Here is a 13,566-nt window from a genome sequence, read left to right on the forward strand (position 1 = left end):
TTAAATATATGACCAGGCAATTCATTTAACTCCCTTTGACATTTAGTTCCCTCATTTCAGCACACAGGGAAAATATTTACCCAGAATGGCTGTGCGAGGTTAAATCAAACATTTGTGAGGTCTGGTTGCCCACTAGCTTTCACCATTGCTTAGGCCCCTCAAACCCGTGACTAATGTCTAGGTCTTCCATTTCTCGGGGTCGGTCCTGCCTCCAGTATCATCTGTCATTTTTTGTCTAAGACAGTCGCAATGTTCAATTCTTCCATATTCTTTTAGGTCTCTAGGCTGCATTTAAGGGATGGTAAACTCAGCCTGCCCACACAGACCCTCACTATCTCTCTGTCACTCCTTTTACCTGCCATACCTCTACCTGTCCCCAACCTGCACACTCAGCTGTTCAGGGAGCATTTTTTTTTTTTTTTTTTTTTTGCGGTTCATGGGCCTCCCACTGCCGTGGCCTCTCCCGTTGTGGAGCACAGCCTCCGGACGCGCAGGCTCAGCGGCCATGGCTCACGGGCCCAGCCGCTCCGCGGCATGTGGGATCTTCCCGGACCGGGGCACGAACCCGTGTCCCCTGCATCGGCAGGCGGACTCTCAACCACTGTGCCACCAGGGAAGCACTAGGGAGCTTTTTAAATCTCCACATTCTGTACTTCTGAACCCAGTCTATAGGCCTGGAATATATTTTCATGTATGACTTGGTACAAATAATATTGTCTCGAGGTGAAAGTTAATCTGGGCTTTTAGAGACTGCCAGACTGCAAGAGAAATAGCAATTATCACTTTTTTTTTTTCAGGAGAAAACATCTCATATAAACGACTTGATAACAGACAGACTCATGAGACTCCTTGAAGAGCTACACTTAGATAAAAGTAGACAAAAACCCACAAATGCCACACTACATTCTCCATGTACTTGGTCCTTCATCATTTTTTAATATTCTTTTTTTTCCATCTGCCATCTTGGGAGGAATAGAAAAGCAAAGAGGACACAGAAAACTGTTCTGTGATTTAAAAAGAAGAATGACGCCACTTATGAGAGCCCTGATGGTGTCAACCAGCACATATTAGAAATGGGACAAGGAACGAGATGGTGTCAGTGCTCTGTGAACTCATACCACCAGAAAGCACTTCACCACGCTCTCAGAATGCTCCCAGATACATGCCGAGAAGAGGTTTATACAATCGCTCTTATGTGAAAGCACAGCTTTTTCAGTATCTAACTTTCTTGGATATTAAATGCACTGTGCTGTATTTTGCGTATTTTCCCCTTCTGTGTGTTTTCTGTGTTGGTGCCAGAAGATAAGTTAGTGGGACTCTCACCCAAATCGTACAAAGGCCTTTATTCTATACTTTGTTCCTTACAGTCAAGTGGCATTTTTCTTCTAAAAAACTTAAAGTGGCAAGACACTATTTTGGTATTATTTTATCCTCTATTATCGTATTTTTCCCTCCCTGTATTCTCTTTGTTGAAACAGTTCCTAAGTTCCCCCCTCCCTGCCCCCACTCCTACCTCCAGAGAGGAAGGGACAGATAAACTTGGAAATTCTGGCTTTTATTTTCCAAATCCTAAGCCCTGGAGGGAGGAGAAAATTTGTGGGCCCAGAGAAAGTGACCTTAATAAGCATGGTGGGTAAAGGATTCCACAAGATGAGAAATAGTCCCCAGAGCCCAGGGCTGTGGAGAAAGAGATGGGCAAGTTCATGCCCTACTTCCTGGTCGTGCTAGCAGAGAAGATCTTGGGTCTCAAGAGCAGAAGAGACTAAGGCAAGCAAGACCATGGAGACCAAGGCTTTGTGGGTTCTCTAACCAGGCTCATAAACTCAACGTATCCAGGCTCCTGGTGGGTAACATACATGTGAGGTTGGAAGTGGTGTGAATGGGAGACTAAGGGGGCTTGTACAGAACTGTAGAGTGTGTGCCCTGCCCAAAGGCAATCTAATTCTACATTTAAAAAGCACAAAAGAAACCAATTTGCTGTACTTGACAAGTTTTGGCCCGTGGTCCCGGGGCCACACTGAATGGAACGATGGCTGTGTTAGTAGTATTTACTGTGGGCAGATTGCTAAGATTCAGGGTGCACCCAATGCCTTGCTACCACACCAGCTCCCAAACATTGCCATTAACTCAGAGTAGAATAAGAGTGGTGAAATCTTGAAATGGCCCAGGTTAAAAGTAGTAGAAGTTTCAAGATGAGGCTTCAGTTAGAAATTAAACTGAGTTAAAGAAATTTTCAAAAGTTTCTTGTATACCTGACTTTGTGGGCTGTTGATACTCCTGTCATTAGACAGGTGTCTAGGATAGTTATGGCTTCACCAGTGTGGAGCTTGGTGCTACTAATAACCGGCTGCGTGATCTCAGGAAAGTCACTTAGCAACTCAAGCCTGTTTCTTCAGCTATTAAAGAGAAACAATAGTAATACCCCTTCAGAAGTTTGCTGCATTAAATGAGACAACGTAGGACAAGGACCTGGAACAATGCTTGCCTCCAAATAAGCAAGCCCTCAGATTGTAACTCTTCATACCAATGACGCTGATACCTTGTGTTCATTGCCTCACAGTGAGTTTGGTGAAATACTAATTGGCGAGCGTTGGTTGTATCAACATTGAAGACGTCAATACATTGATTCTCTTGTCACTTAAGATGTGTTTCCCATCTTGCTCCTCTCACCCTCATATAAAGGTACTTTTAGAGTCTCCCGCATCAGGCTAGAGTCTCAGACATCCTCAGACTCACTTGAATTTTGGGTTTAACACAGCTTAGGATCAACGTAGGGTCTTTACTACAACTTCCAGTGAAGTTGGGCTTCAATCGATAGATTAGAAGAAATCAGAAATTTCTTTTTGGAAACTTTATTTTTTGTCAACCTTATTTTCATTTCCTGTTTAAGAGCCTGTGGAAGAACAGCTTAAGACCGTTCAGTGGTTGTTCCTACCTACCCAGTGGCCTGAGCAGTAAGAACGGCAGGCCGGTCTTCAGTGGCTGGCGTCAGCAGGGAACTGCTGGATAGGCACCGGGGGCACATGCACACCTTCAGACCAGTCTGCAACCTTAGGTTGTGTAGCAGTAAATTAGGGAGCTGAGGCAGTCCATTGACCCTGAAATTCCTCCTTGGTCACAGCCTTTTAATCAGTGGCTTACTATTCTATTGCAATCTCTTCAGGATCTCTGTAGAAGTAGAGATCAGGCATGACCTCCCACGAGTGTTCACGGAAGGTGACGCCACGCACGTATAGAACTTCCCTGGCTGCAACCCACCACCCCTCCCTGTTGTTGTACTGGGTGGCAACGTTTGCATAGCATGGAGGAGAGTCCATGTTACACAGAGCAACTGTAGGCGGGTCAACATCAGTGCCTGCGTGAGAGGCTGGTGGGCAGCCCTGGGATCAGTAACCACCGGAAATCTTGGCTCCCGGAAGCCTGCTGGGATCTGGGTGGTGAAGGTTCCAGGAGTGAAGCAGCCAGCAATAGGAGTGGCTCCAGTGACAGCAGCAAACTTCAGCCCAGTCTGCGGGCTGGTATTCCTGGAGGATATGACACCGACGTTAGCCGGTTTCAATAGGCAACAGCGGCACGAGCTGTCAGCAGAAGCTTCTCCCAGGGTCTCTTCAGATTTGTAATATAGATGCTCTCATTTTTTCCTTTTGCAGATGTACTGTTCCCTTTGGAAGTCAAGGTTGGTGCCACCTAAGTGAATTCCTCCTTTATTTGCAGGACATCAAGGACTCCCGACATTGTGAAAATTTCCCTTTAAGTTACAACAGGAACCCAGAACAACACCATATGGACCTCTCTCTGGATAGCTTGGAAAGGCCAGAAAATTTAATTGAAACTGAGTGAAGACACTTCTATGAGAGGCTAAGTTGCTGTGGTCCACAATTGTAGTCTTTGGGACTCTACTTTGATTCAAGAAGTGAAAAATATTCAGAGGTGGAAGGATAAGAATGTATCCTTTATACCAAAGACTAGATACCACTTCTCTCAGCTGAACTATTGAGTTATTGCAACTCCTCACTCCTGAGATGTTGTGTTTAGTTTTCTACTTAAACTGTTCACACTGGTGGAGAAAATCACGCAACTCATGGATCTTCAGCTGGACCTTTAGTTCTGCCTGGCAATTCTGGGCTGCCCTAGTTATTTTTCTCTTTGCCATCGTCTATAATGACTTCTCAAACCACCTATTCTGTGGCATCCTTCTTCACTTGCAATAAATGATCTTGTTTTCTCCTTGCTCTGGATTTTTCCCTCCTGCCTCTGTGGCAGCCATCCTCCATCAGTCAGCCTCACTGACCCCTGTATCTTCAGTTTCTCTCTTTACAGGCTCATCCTCATTATCTAAACTTGCTCACAGAGTTCCTTTAGTAAAAGACAAAGAACAAAAAAATGAAACTGTTGCTCAGTCTTAGGTTTCCCCGCAGCTGCCTGTCTATCACCACCTTTCCCTTCCAAATCAAGCATTTGTAAATGTTGTGTCTATTTCTCTCCCCACTTCCTCACCTCTCTGCCATTTCTCTGCCCACCAAAGTCTGGGGTATGCCTCTTGCCTTTCCATAGCAACTGCTCCTTCTAGACAAATCCAATGGCAAGTTTTGGATCCTCACCTCCATCCAGTGGCGTGTTTGACACTACTGACCCTCGGCTGTCCTCTCACCTGTCTGGGAACTCCTAAATTTTCTCAGATGCGTCTCTCTGTTTGCCCAGTGTTTATACATCTACATTCTTTGAGGTTCTGCCTGGGACCTTTTCTCTCACTCTTTATGCTCTTTCTGGGTGAAGAATCTAATCCTGCGCCATCAATTACTGTCTTAAAAAAAATCTAATAGTGTAATTGGAATCATTCTTATCTTTCCAGCTCCTCAAATTACATATCCAGGCTCCAAGTCTTTTAGAATCCTCACATCAGATCTTTGAGATCATTGCCATTGCCCCAAACCTACTTCAGATTCTTGTCATCTTTCACTAAACTTTTTTTTTTTTTTTTTTTTTGCGGTACGCGGGCCTCACTGTTGTGGCCTCTCCCGTTGCAGAGCACAGGCTCCGGACGCGCAGGCTCAGCGGCCATGGCTCACGGGCCCAGCCGCTCCGCGGCATGTGGGATCTTCCCGGACCGGGGCACGAACCCGCGTCCCCTGCATCGGCAGGCGGACTCTCAACCACTGCGCCACCAGGGAAGCCCTTTCACTACACTTTTGAAGTAGACTTCTGACTGGGCTACTGTGTCTCATCTTTGTTCCCTCTAATCAACATCACAGTCAGAGATCTCTCCGAAACAGTCAGCCAACGTTTTCTGTTAAGGGCCAATAGTAATTATCTTAGAGAGAGCCCTATGATTTCTGTTGCAACTCTTCAAATCTGCCTTTGTAGCACGACATCAGCCATAGACAATATGAAAATAAATAGGCATAAATGTGGTTTAATAAAACTAGTTATGAAACAGGCAGTGGACCAGGTTTGGCTTCTGATGCATAGATTGCTGATCCCTGTTTTGAAATACAAACTTGAATACATCCTTCCCATTGCCTTTTTCTTTTTTTTAAGTTCACAGATTTTATTATTTTTTAAAATTTATTTATTTATTTTTTGGCTGTGTTGGGTGTTTGTTGCTGCGCGTGGGCTTCTCATTGCAGTGGCTTCTCTTGTTGCAGAGCATGGGCTCTAGGCGTGAGGGCTTCAGTAGTTGTGGTACACGGGCTCAGTAGTTGTGGCTCACAGGCTCTAGAGCTCAGGCTCAGTAGTTGTGGTGCACGGGCTTAGTTGCTCCACGGCATGTGGGATCTTCCTGGACCAGGGCTTGAACCCGTGTCCCCTGCATTGATAGGAGGATTCTTAACCACCGTGCCACCAGGGAAGCCCCCACTGCCTTTAGAATAAATTATAAGTTCTTGAAAACAGCTTATGAGCCCGGCCAAACCGCTTACCATCCGCCTGCATCACAAACTCAGCTCCAGCCATACTGGAAGACTTGAATTTATTGCACTGTGTTTTGATCTGCAGCTAACCTATTAGGTCGATTGGGGGCTGATATTCCAAACAACGCAAGCTTAAGAGGCATGAACTGATGTAGGTTTGAGTTATAGCTCTGTCCTCACTAAAATTGTCATATCTGGCAAGCCTCAATTTCTTCATTTATGAGAATAAATGGGGATACTTATATTATCTGGGAATAAGAATATTGTCTGCCTCTTACATAATTCAGTTGCTTAAAATCAAATGGCATATTGAAGATGAAAGCGCTCATAAACTGTAATGTGTTATATAAATGTCCATGTTGCCTACATAGGCTTGGCCAGTCCCCAGCTCTCCTTTTCCCCATCAGAACATGTCAGCCGGGGTCTCTCTGATCTTGATCTCTATATCTACCTGCTTTTTTGGCAGCATGGGTCAGCTGCAGCTCAGCAGGGCCCTGGAGGATTCAGGCCACCTGTCCTCTCCTCAGATCGACCCACTTGTTCCTTTGCAGGGCAGCCCCCTCTCACGTCCCTCCCCAGCCCCAAATCTGGTGATGGAAACCCTGGCCCAGACCCAGCCCGTTTCTGGAGCAATTTCTCACTCCCATGAGGGTTAATTAGAAATGACATGTGTGTGTGTGTGTGTTGGGAGAGGTGGTGACAGACAAGGGAAGAATTAGGCTACTCACTATATCTAGCCTCTCTTGTTTCATTACTGTTCCAGGGAGGGGACAGTGCATTTCCAAATGGAGGAATTATAGACTGAGCAGATTGTAAGGAAAAGTATGTCACATCATTGTATCTTAATGAATCATCTATGCCCTTTGTGAGCCTGGGAATTATTCCCACCTTTGCAGCACCAGAATATGGTCCATAATTTAACATCAAATGGGACTTTTAATTTTTATATTTACCTTTTTTTTTTTTAAAAAAAAGCTGCTTTATAGCTTCTAACTTTACTTGTCTTCTTATTTAAAGATTCTCTGACTCATTCAGGCTTCTTAACCCACCTATTGAAATTTTCTGACAGGAATCAAAAGCACAGACAACTAATCTTCCACATTCTTTAAAGTTTTGGAGAAATAGCAGCCTTAACATCTGGGCACTGGGATCAATTACACAGGAGGACACTATAAAGAAGCAGCAAAGGAACAGAGCAGAGCAGTTGTTTCTTTATTTTTCACTATCTAGAACTAGAGCAAATTACTTTTTCATGGTAGAGAACTAGAAAATGCACTTTAAAAAATACTTTATAGAAGATTCATTTTTTGGATTACAAAATTACTAAGAACATCATGACTGGCATTTACACACATAAATTTCATCTACGGTGAGTGGTGCCTTACAAAGAATCTTTTGTATATATATAAAATCTTTTGTATATGTATAAATTGCATAGTATAACATTTTCACAAAAGAGGAAGTTCTGTAGGCATTTCTATAACTGATTTTCATTTCAGATTTGATTAGAAATCCATTTCATTGTCTTAATCTTTTTCTTTTCCTGTGTAAAAAAATTCCTTTATGTAAATTAATTAACTATACAAAAGCTTCTAGACCTTGCACATTAGGGCAACTACTATATATACCCCAAATATTATGTTAAATGTTGAACTGCAAGAATAGAGCTACGCAATCTATTATTAGATTTCCTGGGCATCTCTTTAAGTTTTTGAATGAGTATAGAGACGCTTCATTATGAAACAGATATAACAATTATAAATGCATTATACACACCTGACAACAGAGCCCCAAAATATATGAAGCAAAAATTGACAGAGTTAAAGGGAGAAATACAATAATAGCTACAATAATAGCTGAGTATGGACTTCCCTGGTGGTGCAGTGGTTAAGAATCCACCTGTCAATGCAGGGGACACGGGTTCGAGCCCTGGTCTGGGAAGATCCCACATGCTGCGGAGCAACTAAGCCTGCGTGACACAACTACTGAAGCCCACGTGCCTAGAGCCCCTTCTCTGCAACAAGAGAAGCCACTGAGAAGCCCGCCCACGACAGCAAAGAGTAACCCCAGCTTGCTGAAACTAGAGAAAAGCCCGAGCGCAGCAACGAAGACCCAATGCAGCCCAAAAAAAAAAAAAAAAAAAAGGTGAGTGCTTCCATATCCTACTTTCTATAATGGACTGAACAACTAAACAGAAGATCAATAAGGAAACTGAAGATTTGAACAGCACTATAAACAAACTTGCCCTGAGAGACATATATATATAACGCTCCACCCAAGCAAGCAGAATACACATTGTTTCTCAAGTGCCTTTGGAACATTTTCTAAGATAGACCATATGTTAGAATACAAAACAAGTCTCAGTAAATATTTTAAGTTTGAAATCATCCAAAGTATCTTCTCTGATCACAATGGAATAAAACTAGAAATCAATAACAGGAGGAAAACTGGAAAATTCACAAATTTGAGAAAATCAAAGAAATACTCTTAGCACAATTCAACCCATAACAAGGATTACTGGATTTTTTCCCCTCAAGTCCAGTTAGAAAACTGGAAAATGACTCTAATGGCCCAACTGGAGATTAAGTGTTATCCCTGAGCCAGTCAGTTGGGGCCAAGGTAACTGGAGTAAGAAGAGGCTAATCCTTGTATAGACACACAATGGGGTTTGGGTGATTTTCCAGGAACAGGAAAGGGACCTGATCAGACAATATGGTAGGTCCACCATGCTGAGAGTGGTTCACATAAAGTCAAAAGAGTTATAAGGAAATTAATATTTAAGATACACATGGGGAAGGGAGGCTGGTAAGATAAGGATCATCTATTGCTCAGCTGGGTGAGGGAAAGCTTTCACCTCTGTTGCCCAGGCAACATGAATCTCTGCATCTGGAAGTAGCAAGGGCCAGCGAACCCGAGAGTGGTTATCTCTGGCTTTCTAAGCCAAAGAGAATAGAGCAAAATGCGTCATTAGAACAACATTCCCTGAGCTAAACATTGAGAGCTGAAGTACAGAAAAAAATCAGTTGAATAACCTAAGAAAGACATAAGATAGAGGCATAACTTAGACCAATGCCAGAGATCAGGCTGTTGCCCACAAAAGTACATATGCACGTTTCTAGAAGCATATGAGAAGGGTAGGCTAAGTCCAATAGCGAGACTTGATGATTTTAAGAATATCTTTATTTCTTTACTCTAATTCTTTCATATATATTTCATTTCTTTTGTTCTTTGTCTCTGGAGGTGGAATGGAAAGAATGCTTCTGCATTCTAGGAACAAAGGTTTATATTGCAATTGTCACTTAAAGGGGAAGACCTTACCCACTTCAGGTGATCTCCCTGAGCATTGTTTGTGGTGTCCCTCTTTTAACGGTGTTCATCTCCTTATCTGGATGCAGCAGAGAGGCAGGGAAATCACCATGAGCATGTCAGAGCACTGACAGGGGATAGGTGGTTCTCAAGGCAGAGCTTTCTTTTGTCCAGAAACCACGGAGCTCAGCTCTGTTGCTGGTAATTAACAGGTTCTTCACCTTTCTTCAGGGAGAACTACCTTTTTCTTCTTGCCCTTGGCAGTGACCATTCTTTGACAGGTTGGTGAAATTCCTAGGAGAGAAAGGATAAGAATGGCTCTCAGCAGATTCATGAGGAAATTCTTTTGTAAGGAGTTTAAATTAGGAAATACATTGACTTTAAATAGTGTTTGTCTCATTTTGAAAACTTAGTGAAATGTCTTTCAAATATTTTAGATTCATTTAAGTTCATTTGATACATAAACTACATGACAACTAAAAGAAACCTTCTTGAGTACTCTAAAAATATATTTAAAAAATTAACGTTACAATATTGAAGAAACTTAAATTTTGTTAAATGTCCTCAAACTGGACGCAACCTTACTAAGATTTCATTTTGAAATCACAAGTTTAAATTAATTATTCAATTATTCATTTTAAATTGGAATTACAAGGCTGATCTCTTACTCGAATTGGCTAAATTCTTATAAACATAACAAATAAATATTAATATTACACAGATTCAATAACACAAATATTAATGCTATGGTTTTGATTACTTATACATTTTTATATTTAATTCTAAATCTTTGCAGAATTGAAAAATGCTTAACTATCAAGGAGATATTTATGCCTTTGCAAACAATTTTGAAGGATATCTTCTCTGCCGGTTGAAATTCTGTAAGAGTGGAGGATTTCAGCTGAGACACTGATTGGATTCTTGTGGATGACATTGATGGGCCATTTTTTGACCTGTTATCTTAAGATCCTCTATATAGGGTGGCCTGATGGCACTCATGGTCCCTATTCCTGTGACTAGGTTGTATATTACCCAATTCTTTTATCTACTCACAGAGTATGAGGCTCCCTTTCAGTAGTACATAAATTATTCTCTTATATCCTTTTTTTTCTTTCAGGGGGTTCTGGCTGAGGGATCTTGTACCAGCTACATATTTCTACATAATAAACTACTTCAAAACTTAGTGGCTTTAATAAAAAACTCTATTTTATTATATCTCACAATTCTGTGGGTCAGAAATTTGGCAGGAATCAGCTGGTTCATTCTTCTGTTCCATCAAGTGACCTCCATTAACACCACGTGGAAGAGAAAGATTATCCAGCTGAACCCTACAGCATTCATGACCTACAGAACTGTGAAATCTAATAAAATGGTCTGAAAAGTCCAGAGAGGTTTTATTCCCATGTCTCATACTTTACGAGAATGGCTGGAAGGCTGGGCTTAGTTGGGACTGTCAATTGAAGTGCTTACATGTGGTGTCTCTAGCAATGTGACCTTAGGGTAGTCAGACTTCTTACGTAGACTCTAAGGGCACTAAAAGCAAGTGTTCTTGTCAGCAAGGTGGAAGCTGCACGAGCTTTTGTGATCTAACCTCAGAAGTCACATGGGGTTCACCTGCCATGAGACTTGACTAGTTGAAGAGTCACAAGCCCCATCCATATTCAAGGAAAGGGGACATAGACACACCTTTCTATGGCAGAAGTGTCAACAAATATGTGACCACACGTTAAACCTGCCACAAAGCTATTAGAATAATTAAAGATCTTTTCCATTTAACTCGAAAGGTCTTTGACTTTGATGTGCATTCTTTTCAAATACTTCCTGTATGTTATGAACGCATAGATATTAAAACAATATCTGATTAATTCTAGGTATATTGCATGGCATTTTCTCACAATCTGGTCATGACTTTGAAGGGTCTTTCTATTTGGTAAAATGACCTCGAAAGATCATTCTACTCGATGAAATCCTGTATAAGAAAATTTCTGTCCTTTATTTGCTAATGAGCCACAGACGCCATCTCTTGAAATGAACTCAGAGGTGGAATGTCCTGGTCTTACATGAATGATTTTTTGAATTTTTCTAACTGATAAATGTGCTATGAAGAATATTTTGTTCTTATATACTCAATTCAACAAATATAGAATGAGTATCTTCTGTAAGTGAAGTGCACATTAAAGAAAGGTTTGGATTTTATCAGGTGTAGATGGCTAGGAAGTCATTCAAAATGAATGGGACAAGACAGCAATCTAGGGAAGACATTTCTGAGAATAGTGTGCAAAGAAAAGATGCAAGAAGGTCTGCAACCTGCTTCATTCAGTCGGACTTGCAGACCAAATTCCTTCTGTTGTCTTACTCTATCTGGTTAACTCCTACAGGGTTCTTAATCTTGATTCCACTTTTTGGGTGATTCTGTCCATTGTCCCTCATTGAAACAAGAATTGGTAGATGTTGAATAAATATTTGTTGACTGAATAAATGAATGGCCAATTTCAGAGAATCTAAATGTAATAAATCAACTCTTCACACTAAAATTATAGTGCTCATAATTTAATTTTTCAATGATCAGAAAGCATTTTAAATTCTCACTAGTACCTTTGGTAATCATTGTAAATAATCAGTTATCGTTGTTTTTGCCACTCAACTTATTTTGCTTTTCTGGGTATTTTAATTCCAGGTAAAGAAGCACATACTGTATTTCTCTCTAAATGTTTTTTCTATCTAAATAAGATGATAGAGAGTCAGGACTCTAAGAATTCAGAGTGAGCTCACTGATATACAAACAATCACCAGCTCTTTTCAGTGGCTACTGTAAAATATCCTTAGGAATAGAATCCTGTTTGGTTCCAGTGAAATGCCCTGAAGAATGCACAATGCTTGATGTGTGCTAAAGGCAAGAGAATACTGCAAAGTTGCCATCCCCTAAATTCAGGGGGTTTTGATCTCACTCAGTTGTGTCCTATAATGTGGGTCTGGAGGGAGATTTGCTTGATCTGCCACTGATTTAGTTGCCGGATCGCCCTACCTTTTACATTTCATTGGTTCGTTCTATCTCCATGTTAATCTCCTCTTTCCACTCCAAATATCATGTCCTCTTTGTTTTGTCTTACAGGCTTTGTGCTGCTCTTGAAAATAACCTACCATAGTTAAGGGGGCCTGAGAGGAAAAGCTATCTGTGATTTAGGGTGATGATTTCAATTTTCAAATGCTCTCTAAATATAGAGTCTACTTGCTTGAAAAAATGTGTTTAGAATGGGATCAGTTGTGGCAGGTTTCTTGCTTTCAGGAATCTGAAGGGAGTGCTGAACAGAGGGGAGGAATGAAATGTGAAATGAGTTTCATAGTCCTGAACCTTGGCAGGCTGAGCTGTGTCACAGTGGGAAACAATTCAGGGGGAGTGTGACATGGGCGAGTGGATGTGTTTTCTCCTTATGCTATTGCAGCTAAGTGACTGGGGTGTCAGTGTTTTGCTACCATTTAAAAACAAAAAGGGTTCCTGGTAGGAGGGCCTCTAGTTATTTTTGATTTATTACCTAATTTTCAGACACTAGAAATTAACAACAAGAAATGAACATGGGCAGAGAATAGCAGAAGCTCTGCAATGATGATTCATTCATATGAATAAATAACATCATTTCAGCATTAAGACAAACGAGGTGTGGCCATTTTCGAAACACCAAGGTCTTTTATCTTTTATTTCCTAGAATTACATCATTGTACACTGTACAATGAAGAAATTGTGCAAAGAGCTGTTCATGAACATTAGCCTCTTTTCTAAACTGGTCCATGAGATTTTTAGTAAGTAGTCTTTGGACGGAAAAACGGGGTTTTTTTCCCCCTTTGAAAAATGAAGTAAGAGAAAGGAGTATTGCTGATCTAGTGTGCTTAAAATTGTAAAAAAAAAAAAATCAGTAAAAACTTTTCATGTACAAAGATTCTAATGCCAATCTGGCCTCCTTTTCCATGGAGTATAAATCTGTATGATTCAGCTAATTTTGCCACATGGTTTTTACTCAGGTAATGCAGTAATAGATTAAAAAATTAAAAAAAAAAATATATATTTTTTTGCGGTACGCGGGCCTCTCACTGTTGTGGTCTCTCCCGTTGCGGAGCACAAGCTCTGGATGTGCAGGCTCAGCGGCCATGGCTCACGAGCCTAGCCTCTCCACGGCATGTGGGATCTTCCCGGACCGGGGCATGAACCCGTGTCCCCTGCATCGGCAGGCAGACTCTCAACCACTGCGCCACCAGGGAAGCCCTGCATATTCACTTTTTAAAAACAATAGACAACTCTTTAGATTTTCTATATATTCTTGTGTCAGTTTCAGTAAGTTGTGTTTTCTAAGAAATT

General features: G+C 41.3%; 1 pseudogene across 1 annotated transcript; it reads right to left on the reverse strand.

The window, feature by feature from the left end:
• Positions 1-2,975: 2,975 nt before the first annotated feature.
• Positions 2,976-5,952, reverse strand: LOC309831502 (small ribosomal subunit protein uS2-like; annotated as a pseudogene). Its single transcript has 2 exons — positions 5,919-5,952; positions 2,976-3,702 (listed from the first exon to the last, which is right to left on the reverse strand). The product of its transcript is annotated as a small ribosomal subunit protein uS2-like (transcript).
• Positions 5,953-13,566: the final 7,614 nt, after the last annotated feature.

Source organism: Grampus griseus (assembly GCF_964374135.1).
Source record: "Grampus griseus genome assembly, chromosome: 13".
NCBI lineage: Eukaryota > Metazoa > Chordata > Mammalia > Artiodactyla > Delphinidae > Grampus > Grampus griseus.